At 38.8% G+C, this 12,820-nt stretch overlaps 1 pseudogene; it reads right to left on the bottom strand.

The window, feature by feature from the left end:
* Nucleotides 1-747: 747 nt before the first annotated feature.
* LOC131013391 (helicase-like transcription factor CHR28) lies at nucleotides 748-11,622 on the bottom strand (annotated as a pseudogene).
* Nucleotides 11,623-12,820: the final 1,198 nt, after the last annotated feature.

Here is a 12,820-nt window from a genome sequence, read left to right as displayed (position 1 = left end):
TTGAGGCTTAATTACCTTTCATGAATGTACGGGACATTTAATTTGAAGGATTAGCTTTAATATTAAAAAATGGTAAGACTAATTTCTTATTTTACTTTGATTTATTGAAACTTTAAAATATCTCAAGACCCTTGATTATTTCTATCATTTAAGCTAATTTTATTGGATTCTTATCCCATTAAAATGGTGGGATTGAAAAAATCATACTCTTAAAAATAAAAATAAATTTAATCATTCAAAGTAAACATCCCATACTAATCATAGGGTTGGACGATTGTTATCAAAAGTTACGCAACAAAGAAATAACACTACTGTTTCTTAGATTATGCACCACCCTCTTAATTATCAAAAAAGTGTTAGCTTAGGAGCTACTTTACAAATACGAAAAAATTTGACAAATTCTGCTGCATTCTCCAACCCAAAATGTATGTCCACCGTAGCCTCAAACAGAGAAATAAAGAAGATAAAGCCTCTCGTGTGCGTGCGTTGGCTTAACGGAAGAAGGTTAATGCCCAAAACCTGAAATCCTGGATTCGAGTCCTCCGTCGCGCTTTTTAAATTTTCTTCATTTACTTATGTCATATATATAATAAAAATAAAAAAAGACGATAAAGCCTCTCACCCTCTTCATCAGTCTTCTCAATCCTAAGCTAATAACTAGAAACTCAAAAACAACACTAATGAGGAACAAAAAATCACAAGCCCGCCTCTTTGAAATTATGCTAGGTATCAGATAAGGGCACTAAATGAGGAGCAAAAAATAGAGACTATATATTTTCCACCACTCGATGAAGAGCAAAAGGTCTACAAAAAAGAGGATGAGCCACTGATATATACAATAGATGTGCATCTAAGCTACTTGATATACATAGTGATTTAGCAAAACAAAATCACTGCTCCAAAAAATCAGATCATGTCAACCTTGGGAAAATCTTTGAAAAAAGTCCCTGAGATGTTGCTGTGTATATATATGCTAGAGCTTAATTACCACTTTACGTTTCGACTAAAACTCTGCTGGTGTCGTTAGCTAATAAAGAATGCAGAAAGAATGTGAGCAAAGTGAACCTCGAAACGTCCCTAATCCACTCTGAACAGATACTTCAGATCTTCTACTGTAAGTCGACTCTGTCTGGTACCTGTTTCATCCTCTCCAAAGGCATACGCGACCATCTTCCTCTTTTTTTGCTGGAGTAGACCAAAAGCATTGCAAAAAAAGAAATGGAATGAGAGGATGAATTATAACCCATAAGGGGGTGATAGGTTAGATTGACAATGCATACAATTGGGTATTTGAAAAAGTTACATAATTAAATTAAGAGCAAAATTGGTTAATACATCAAAATATGTGATGGACTAGCAGATTATACTATTTTTATCGATCTAAGCTATCACCCAAAAGTTTGCGAATTTGCTAGTAAACAGAGGAAATTTGCAAATAAAACAAAATCTTGAAAAAAAAATGTACCTGTAGGGCCAAAATGCGATCTTCCACTGTGTCCTTAACAGTTAGCCGATAAACTGAAACAGGGCGTCTTTGTCCAATACGATGTGCTCTGTCTATAGCTTGATCTTCAGTAGTCGGGTTCCACCATAGGTCCAGAAGAAGCACATTACAAGCTGCCACCATGTTCAGCCCGAGACTCGCAGCCTTCAGGGACATGATCATCACAGAAACCTGAAGAGAAGTTTTTCACAATTAAAATCTCGAAGGTACAAGGCAAATCAATTATCAGACTGCCAGTAATCGTACAGACCTCAGGAAGTAAATTGAAGTCTTTAACAGCTCTGTCTCTAGCACCAATAGGCATTGTACCATCAAGTCTACGATACTGAATATTAGAACTTTTTAGACAAGATTCAAGCAAATCCAACATCCCCGTCCACTGGGAGAACACTATGGCTTTCTGCCCCACAGGCTGGAACGAATTGTTCGAGTCACTACGTTTATCTGATGTTCCACAGTCATCCCCGGAATCAATATGCAACTTTTCTGAGCCATTGCTTCCTTCAATATTCTCTGAGGAACTCGTTTTGGTGGTACAATCCTGTGGTTTAGAGAGGGACAACAAGATGTCGAGAGCAGCCCTAATTTTGGTAGAATCTTGAGGACTTCTTAACATTTGAGTTTCAGAAGCTTCAGCAAATCCGGAACCAGCGCAGTCGGCAGTACTTTCGGTACCCAGTTGACCGAACATAGCAGCCCGTAGGGTGGTTATAGTAAATACACTAGACATAGTAAGATGAGTTTTACATTTCTTGGCCGGACACTCGGTGTCATCACCTGATATATGCTCGGATATGCACTGATTGCAAAAGACGTGTCCACATACAGTTACAGCAGCATCTTCGGGTGGATCCTGTAAATAGTAACGTTTTAAGCACAAAATTTCAAACCCCAGTATTATGAGAAGTGAAGTAAGTAGTTTACAAGTAACATAAAAATATTTATATATAAAATCTTGGAATTATTAAGTTGAAATGGAAGATAGGAATTGATTGCTTTGAATATAATGGGAGAACCATCTGACAAAGATACAATGAAGACATCATTCTCGAGTTTCATTGCAAAGATTCCAATTATAAATTTGCATAGTGAAATACAGAAAACTGAGATTTGGGAGGTTTGTTAACTCTCGCAAGCTACCAGTACCTAAACCAAGAAATATCTAATAAGCATTTTTAGCTGAGCATTCTAGACGATTTATAAGAAGATAATTGTCTTACTGTCCAAATTAGTGCATCTACGTTTAGAAGCATAATCACACCTTTCAATGTGAGATGCGAACCTCCACAACAGAAACCGAGAACCACAAAAAAGAAAACAAGACAAGGGAAACAACGTTTTAATAGGGAACTGGCGAGAACCCCTAATGACAGAAAGAGCAGCAGTAACCAAATGACCCACAAAAAACTGCTTACACTGCAAATTCCACAGATTGCCAAAGAACCTTCCAAACAATCCAGAAGAAAACTCTGTTTCTCCTGAGGAAGCTTCTTAACCGTCTCAATTGATGAAGCAATTTTTGCATTAGAATTGTAGCCTTTAACAAGAAGAGGGTGATCACAAGCTTGTCGAAGCCTTAGAAGCATTAATAATATGTTGACATAATTCTGTTTCACAGTGCCAGCTGCTTGGTATTCCTATCATATGCATAAAAAAAGAGGTTAAGATTCAGATCGACTAAATATCCTTGTGTAACAAGAGATCTGATACAAGTAAAAAACATACTGCAAATTGAGCACGCGAATCAGCTTCGAGCCTACAGTAGAAATCACGCTCCTCCTTGGAAAATTCGACCTTCTTCAGTTCAATAGTTTTTGGCGGGAGATCAATAATCGGTTCTCCATCAAGAAGAGTACCTGGATTCAAAAATTCCATCCAAATAATATCAAGCTCTAGAAGGATGCTCATTTGGTCAAAGATACTTCATAAACATTGCAGAACCAAACAGGACTTTCAAATGACCAAACAAAGCTAGCATGGTTTCCAATATTATGCCAAAGCATGGACCTAAAACCAGTCCTATAGGTTAACAAGTAGAAAGAAGGCCTATAGTCGTTTTCATGATCTGCAGTAGAGTCACTTATAAAGTGCTACGTCGACACTATGCTTCACCTTATAGGACTCATAGAACCTAGCAACCGAGATAAACCACTAACTGACGTCATAGAATCTATAATGATTAAACAAGTATCTACCACAACCTCAAAAGAGAGTTTTCCTTTGCATGACTCACAAAATTAAAAAACAAAGACGAACCACTAACATGGACCCTAACCATATAGGATCAAGTCTGAATAGTTTCATCAGCTTGCATCATCTCCAGAGATCTGAGGGATTGTGGATCAACAGTTAAACGTATATTTTACTCACATAAGACAACCTTGAGCGAGGAAGACATCTCAAGAAACAGAAAGGCATATAATACTATAAAGGAAGACAACCAGCTTGTTATAACAGCAGACAACTGAAATAACAGTAAAACTAGATTTGAGGATAATTTTTACCTTTCGTTCGACGCAACATTATAGTCTTCAGCACTGCTTGTAATTTTTTGTAACCATTCCTCGGATTTTTATTGATTGGGACTTTTAGTTGCTCACAAAAAGTCCTAAAGACAGCATATGGCTCATGTCTGAGAAATCTGAAATAGCTATAAAGATCATCTATTGCATTCTGGATAGGGAGTCCCTGATAAGCACCATCTCCGTTTAGCACGAAGACCCCAGCAAGCCCTAGCTGCTTGAGTTCGATGATTCTTAATACTCTGAGCCTCATCCAATACAACCCTAAACCATCCAACCTGGGCAAGAGGACCAGATGCATCTTCAAGCAATTCATTGTCTACTCCTTTGCGACTCTTCTTGCTCTTAGAGGATTTCTTGTCAGACATAGTTTCGAGTAGCTTCCTTTTTCCACCAAACGAGGAGTCTTTATATGATGACGAACCTATAAGATCATCATTTTCATTAACAACAGGCTGTTTTGGCACCTCCATGCTCACAATTGCATATGTTGTAACCACCACATCATATTTAGCCAGCTCATGTGGATCCTTTGTACGATTGCTTCCATAATATACTAGAACAGAAAGAGCAGCTTCTTTAGTTACTTTGTTTTGCAACTCTTCGGACCACTGCCGAAGGACACTTGTTGGACATACAATAAGGGTGCCACCAGAAGGCCTGCCCTTTGCTTGCAAAGGTATCTTGCAGTTGTTGATAGGATATCCATTAACTCCTTCAGTAGCATGGCCTTTTTCAAGAACACCATCATCATCGTCATCCAAATTTAACATTTCTGTCACACTTTGTTTTACATTAGTTTTAGAAGCTTTAGACAAAGGGGCCCTCTCCTTTAAAATGAGTGCAATTGTTGATATTGTCTTTCCAAGTCCCTGTCAAAATTGAATTATGAGAATGGTTTCACTGAAATTACCACTGAATATACCCAAGATAGGTAATAAGCAAAACCACCAAAGGAACCTGATCATCTGCAAGAATCCCACCAGAGCAACACGCACTCCTTGTTTCCTTGTTAGCCATCCAAGATAGAGCAATACGCTGTAAGGAAACTCAAATAGAATCAGTAGAAATTTAATGTATAGTTAAAGAGATGTAATATATACCCCCGGCCCAGGGCCCGCCCGCAGAGAAGCATACAATCTTTCATTTATGCTAGAAGTTGCAGGGCTGTCACATAGGATGCTGGGTACCGGGGTATTACCCGACCAGACCCAAACCCGATCGGGTACCAATTTACCGGAAAAAAATGGGTACCGGGTCGGGATCGTGTAGTATATCCGCAGTTTAATCAGGTATCGGGTGTCATTTATTATAATTTTTTAATATATAATTATTTAATTTGTATCAAAATTACAATTTCAATATAACCAGGGGGCTTAGCCCACTGGCCACCGGGTCCTCACTTAAGTGAAGTGACCCGGGTTCGATCCCTCTTGGGAGCGAATTGGAGATTGGGGAGATATAAGGTGGATTTTGGTGAATGGAGAGATAAGGTGGTTCTTGGAGTGGATGGGGAACTAACTACTAACATCTAACATGACTTTGCCCGATCAAAAAAAATAAATTACAATTTCAATATAATTATTAATTTTACACAATAAATAAATACACAATCTCTCTCAGACCTTGGTCGCTCCGTCTCTCTCTCGTGCCTCTCTCGCCTCGCCTCTGACCTCTCGCTCACCGTCGTCTCCTCCAGTCGCCGCGCCCACCAGCACAGCCCGCACCGGCCACCAGCGCAGGCAAGCGCCATACCAGCTCCGCCTCCGCCCCGACGCCCCCCCACCTCTCAGCTGTTGTGCCGTCCCATCACTGCCGGCATGCCGCTCCTTTTAGGTTTGAATTTTTCTGTGTGACTGCCGAGAAAGATTTCTTTATTGAAATTTAAGGGTTTGATACAGAGATCGTAGAATTTTAGATAGCAATCGTAGGAATGATGATCATCAGAATCAGGGTATTTGGATTTGAGTTGGAAAATGGGTTATAGACAATAACGTTGAATTCGAGATTGATATATTTGTAAGAATTCTTAGGCCTTCATTGTGGCTGCAGTTTTGCACAAGCTATCGAGTACGAGCTTTTTCTTGCTCCAGATCTCTGAAAACATTTTTAGTGTTGTTTGTGTATGTGTCTGTTTTGGGATCTCTGCACAGTGAGTGGTTCTTTGAGTAAGAATCTGTGTGTTGTGTTGTATAGAGAGAGACGAAGAATGTGAAACTCTGTGTGTTGTGTTGTGATTCTTACTCCACAATGGTACCGCCCCTCTAAATCGATTCCTGCTGCATTTACCATAATTTATTTTAAAAATCAGATATTTTGGGTACCCTAATACCCAACTTGGGTACCCAAGTCGGCTATTAGGGTATCCGACTAGCATACTCGGGTGGAGGTGGTCAGTGAATTTTTGATAAAATTGGAGTTGGGTACCCGATATTTTCAGGTAGGGTACACGACCCGCACCGAATAGACAGCCCTAATGATAATAATATTATGATCATCATATTGAACAATTCAGAAGATGCATAACTAAGTGAACTATGCACCTTAAAGCAATTGTCTGTCAAGAAACTCAATTAGAATCATTGTGTTAAATAGTGATGCTGAGGGGAGATAATAATAACAACATAATAGCAAGAAATGTTCATGCCACACCCAAAGTAAGAGCATCTCTCATGGAATTATGCACTCTAAAGTGATATCCTAGATGAACATTTGTATTGTGGATAATATGTATGCAAGCTTACCAGCTGAGTAATTATTCTACCGTCACTGAAGCACTCTTTTAAAGATGCCATTTTAAGTTGTTTTATGTCAATCAACCAAGTATATTAGCCCAGCTACTCAATAAATAGATCCAAAGAAAATATGAAATACCAAGTTCCTTAATAATCTTCATGCAATCAAACATAACAATTGTGAAAATATATAAGCTGATAATGCAGTAGTATTTCAACAAGAAGGCATATTCATGGTCACCCGTATCTTGGGCAATCTAAAAATCGAGATAGTTGATAGTTATACCACAAAGAGTCAAACTTTGGATCAAATTCCTGACAGCCTGACAATTACAAAGTGCTTTATGGTCTCAATTACAACAGCATTCGATGAAATGAAAGATTGTTTGCAACACTATTCTTAAATGGACATAAACTAAAAATTTGCATCAGACTCGGTTCAGAAAATCTTGAGGATTGAAGACATACTCGAAATATATAGACAACACGAAAGTATTCACAATAAGGATACCCACAAAATATTGTTTCTACATGCTAACTTTTACCTTAACCAAAGTTACAAAACCACAAAATTATCATCAGATAAACATCAAATTCTGCGTTGTTCTCAAAATGAAGTGAACATATGTACCTGGTGTTTCAGCAGGGTCACAGACAAAACGCCATCTGGTGGACTAGCTTCTAATTTTGGCTGTGAAAGATCCTGTAATGGATCAAAATCTTGTGTAAGTATTTTCTCCAACTACTCAAGATCAAACACTCTCCAAGAAATGGCTCATGTTATTTCAGGTACAGTAAGTTCACCACCTCAGTATCAAAACATGAAACTACAACCGATAAAAACGAAATCCCTTGTGATATAGGAATGTTGCACCTCAATATTATCACTCCATGAAAATAATTTTCGGAGCATTCAGAAAGCCCAAAATGGATAAATATGCCAGTAAAACATGAAAGTTCGACAGAGTATGGGAAAAACGAAATCCCTTGTGATATAGGAATGTTGCACAAAATTTTAAAATATCTGCAGCACTTCTGTATCCTTTTTTCTACCCGAAAAGGCTCTCACCCACTTGACTATCGCCACCTCAAACTGAGGGCACTTTTGGGCACAAATTTTGGAAAAGGGAAGCGGTGCATATTTTTCGAAAAATATACATGGGGATTCGGCACTATGTATTTAACACGAGGGTTTTCATGCAACATTTTCTTATCACAAGGAATTTTCATGCATTTTACCCATTAATTTTTGTACGAGGAAAATAGAGCAACGAATTAGTTTAGATATATATCCCACACACGACGACCAAATAATAGCAGTCACCACCTACAACCACAAGCTTGATAAATTTCAAACGAGGACTGAACTTGCAGAAGAAAATACTTACTAACCAAGGAATATACTTTTATGATCACCACATCCAAAGGTTGAAGCCACCAAAAGTAAATAACATACATGAAAATTGGTTTTTTGAGTTCAATTGCTGAGGTACTCGAAGAATATGATTGTTAAACTGAACAAAGACATAGTCTAAAGGCAGTAATACATACATAGGCTCCACAAATTATACGTGAAATGTACAAAAGGTACTTATAGATTTCCAAGGAAAACAATAATATGTTCTCCTGAAAGGAAACTAAAGAATTATATGAATAGAAGCCACAGAATGATGGCAACAACAAAGGCAGAAAAAAAACAAAACGTCAATTCAGTTGTAGATCTGAGAACATCCAGTAATCACTATATTTCTCAATGCTTTACATTATAACAACTAGATTATAAATAGTAGAATTAGTGGTTAGGTACAGAAAAAGAAGTTAAAGGCATAAAGTAGTTAATTCGAGCTAGCAGAGACAGCATAAGGCTGATTAGAGATTCACCTGCAATGCAACTCGGAAAATGACTCTTTCATCATTTGGTTTCCGCCTTGAATGTGTTGTTACCGTTTGGGTGCCAGGCTCCCTGGACGTCAAAACTTGTTTAGTGCCGACTGACCTTTCACTCATTGCAACATGATTTGAACGTGCTGGAGCACTCATATCCTCGAGAATACACAAATCAGAATCATCCTCAGCATTGCTTTGATCGGATGTCTTACTCTGAACCCCTAGGAAATTGACTTTTGAAATATGACAATCGTAGAACTTTGGCACCTCTTTTTCCATCTTTATGGTATTATTTCCTGTGCTAACTGATGGGGGAGGCATGACTCCAGGATGCTCCGCAACCTGAAGAACAGGTGCCCGATTGTGAGCAACAGAAGCATCACCAGCCATAGCAGGAGAAGGGTGACCTCTCCTTGGCTGAAAAAGTTCCTCTTCTGTTTCAGCCTTTGAATTGATGCCATAGTTCTTAGATGAAGACCACTCTGTGCCTTGGACCCCGTTAATGGTATAATTAGCTACTTCAGAAGCTCTGGAAACTATGTTGGAGGACGGCGTTAAAATGTTCTTCTCAACCTTGATGCGACTTTGTATTCTGCGGTACCCATTGGAAAAGGTATCAGAAGACTTTTTAGTTTCATTTCTGCTGGCAGGTCCTCTGGCAGGCCTACCACTGTATTCCATTCGAAATGGATCCTTATCACGGTTCAACTGACAAAAATCTGAAGAATCTTGCTTATGAATAACATTACTAAAACTATTGAAGGAAGATGTCTCAGTGTAGTTGGGCGTCTCAAATGGAGTTAAGTTAGTGCCTTTTTCATCAGAAGACTGCTGAATAACAAGATTAGCACTGTTAAAATTAAATTGTTCTCTATGATTTGGTGTCTCAAATGGAACTTCCTCAGAGTCATTGGTGTAATAAGACGGGGAATTATGCAAACCACCACCTATATCCATATAGGAAAATCCATCATCGTGACTAATCTGGGATGGTGAAAGCTCAAGCATTTCACAATAGGGCAAGCTGGAACTCCAATCAGATTTCACTAAACTGTTGGCAGGTGCCCTCCTAGATTCTGAAGGTCCAATCTCATCTTCTGCCCATAGCAACTCAGGCATATTGAAAAGGTCATTGCCTTGACTAAACTGGGACGAAGGTTCAAGCACTTCACCATCCAGATTGCAAGAATTCCTAGCAGATTCCACAAAACCATCTGAAACTGTCCTCTTAGATTCTGAGGCTTCAAAGCCCCAGAACATGTCTCCTGAAGTCTGTATTCCTGTGAAAGTAGCATTTGATAATTTGAGTAGGTTGAAGTGTGGCACATGAAGATAGAATTTTTAATCCTATTGATAAAAAGAAACACAGGTATATGTATCAATTTAAGTGAACCGAAGGTAACCACTGCACTCTTAATGAAGACGAACCAAATATGTAGTTTGAATGAAGACGAACCAAATAGTAGTTTGAATGAAGAGATGCAGAAAAGAAAAAAAAAATGCTTACCAACCTGTTAGGTCATCAATATGAGATAAATTATCCAACCCATTACAAATATGAAGACGAACCAAATAGTAGTTTGAATGAAGAGATGCAGAAAAGAAAAAAAAAATGCTTACCAACCTGTTAGGTCATCAATATGAGATAAATTATCCAACCTATTATCCTGCAAATTGGAAGTAACAATGTTAAATTGAAACAACTTCCCATGTTCAAATTAGATCATATGCTCGACATGCATGCAGATGCACCACGAATACTAACAGAATGGCAGAAAGTCATAATGCAAGGGAGAAGCAGGTGGTAAATTGATGGAAAATAACGCAACAACGCCATTTATGAGACATTATTGTGAATATTATCTCAACATGCCAATGAATGCCCCAATTCAGTTAGTAAATATCCCGACTCCTGTGCCACTACACCTTGCAAATGATATACAGCCACATCCCTATATTCATGCCAAGGGTAAAAATCTTCTACACTGTCCAGTAGACCAGTTCAAAGTCTATACAGATACACCTCCAATTATCAATGCTTCAAGTGTGGAAGCACGGTAAACACAACATACATCTGGCAAATCGACTTAAATAAAATGGGTGTGCATAATTCTGGAAAAGCATGTGATAATATCATGCAAGAAGCCAGTTCAACTTGGATCGAACACAAAACCATGGTCTTGCATGAACTCGAGAAACAAGGAATGCTGCAACATCATACACAAAAATGCACCAAAACCAAACTTTACAACAAGTTCTACCTGGTAAATAACTACCCATCAATAACGGTTCCCTTCAGATTCCACCAATCGAAACAAAATTTCACTAATAAAATAGAAGGAGAAGGAGAAAACTTGAAGACAGAATTAACCTGTGGAGGATTAGAGGGCTCGTCCATGAGTCTCCAAAAATCATCAATTTCTATTAAATCAAACTGGTCGGCAGTTTCTTCCTTATCCGCTCTACAAAACTCCACCGCCGGCGATCCCTCTTCTGCCTCCAACATCATCATCTCAAACTCACCGCCACTATAATTAACTTTTTTCTTTACAAAAAAAAACCAACTGAATTTCCACCAAAACGCCTAACCCCCGAACTTCAATTCTTGAGCAGAAGACACAGAAACCGCGGAATTGGGAAGTATGAGTACAAAATTGAAGACAGAAAAACCGCGGCGATTTCGAGAATTGGTAAGAGCTAAAAAAAAGAATAATGATTAAAAGGGGATCGGTGAGTCAATATGCGCCGCGGTGGGCGTTTCCCAATTGGAGTAGGAAAAGATTAGGAAGTAACGTGTTTGGGAAAAAAGTCATATGCAGAGTGCCAAATATTTTAACTGCGTTTCTTAGAAGAAGACTATAATCCAGTGCAGTGTTGGTAACGTGTGAATGAATGTATGTAAAATCATGCTCTCTCTCTCTCTACGATTCCTCTCAACGACTATATGTACAATTCGCAATCCACAGCCGTTATTTCAGCTCATTTGGTTACAAAATTTTGAGAATTTATAGAGGATAATATCCGTTAATTATCGAACTTAAATCTAGATTTACATATTATATAAAGATTCTGATTCTGTGATCTTGAAAAATAAATCTAATATTTATAAACATTGATGACATATTTATATTTTATTAGTGTTTTGTTTTATTTGGATGCGTGTTTATGTACTTATTCAATGTATATGAATTATGCAAGATTGATTAATTCGGAATTTCACATTTCTATTCTTAAGAGCATCCACAATGGTGGTGTCTTAGGAGTGGGCCCCACCTAAGACACACCCCTCTCCAATGCATTGTGTCTTAGGTGGGTGCTTAGATCTTCATTTCCACAAAATTCATATTTCTACACTTTTATTTTTAAAATTCAAATTTCATTAAAATTAAAATTCTACATTACAATAATTTAAATAAAATTAAAAACATAATTAAAATACGATAATAAAATAAAAAATAACATAATTTCCTAATTTAAATAAGCCCTCGACGCTTGAGCACTTCTTGGACTAGGTGGTTGTGCAAAGCCAATTGTGCATCCGTCATACCCGTCGTATCCTTGTTCAAGAGCTTCATATCCATCTCCTCTCGTTTCATCTCGGCTTGCATTTTTTTGGCCTCGGCGATTTCCCCCGTTTTGAGAGCATGCTCCTTCATGCTTTCGGCCACCTTCTCGAGGGCGTCGGAGAACGTCGATCCTCCTCCCGAAGACCCTTCTCCCTTCTTCGCCTTGCCCTTGTCTCGCTTTGCCGCTTTTTGGCCTTGGGGTCTCGCCGTGACACTCGGCTCCGAAGAAGTAGTGGTTGCTCCACCATCAGAGCCCTTCGACTTTTGGCGGAGTGGACATCCCCGGCTTGCGACGTGAATCTTTGGCAGTCACGAAGCACTTTCCAAGCTTTGACGTAGGAGAATTGCTTCTTGAAATTCGCCTCGAACATCGTCTGGGCTTGTTGGAAGATTTGATCGTCGCTCATACCACTCCCCCAATTCTCCTTGCAAGTGTTGTAGAAGCCCTCGAAGAATTTTGTCTCCTTTTAGACACGGGCGAAGTGGGACTTGAGATGATCCGGCTTTCGCGGCGGCGCTCCCGACGTATTGAGCGCGTTGAACTTCTCGGCGATTGCTCCCCAATATTGGAGCAACTTTTGGGAGGTCCCCAAAATAGGGCTCGCG

The sequence above is a fragment of the Salvia miltiorrhiza genome, chromosome 2 (genome assembly GCF_028751815.1).
Source record: "Salvia miltiorrhiza cultivar Shanhuang (shh) chromosome 2, IMPLAD_Smil_shh, whole genome shotgun sequence".
NCBI classification, from domain to species: Eukaryota; Viridiplantae; Streptophyta; class Magnoliopsida; order Lamiales; family Lamiaceae; genus Salvia; species Salvia miltiorrhiza.
Note: the sequence above shows the minus strand (reverse complement) of the source record. Positions and strands in the feature narration are given on the sequence as shown.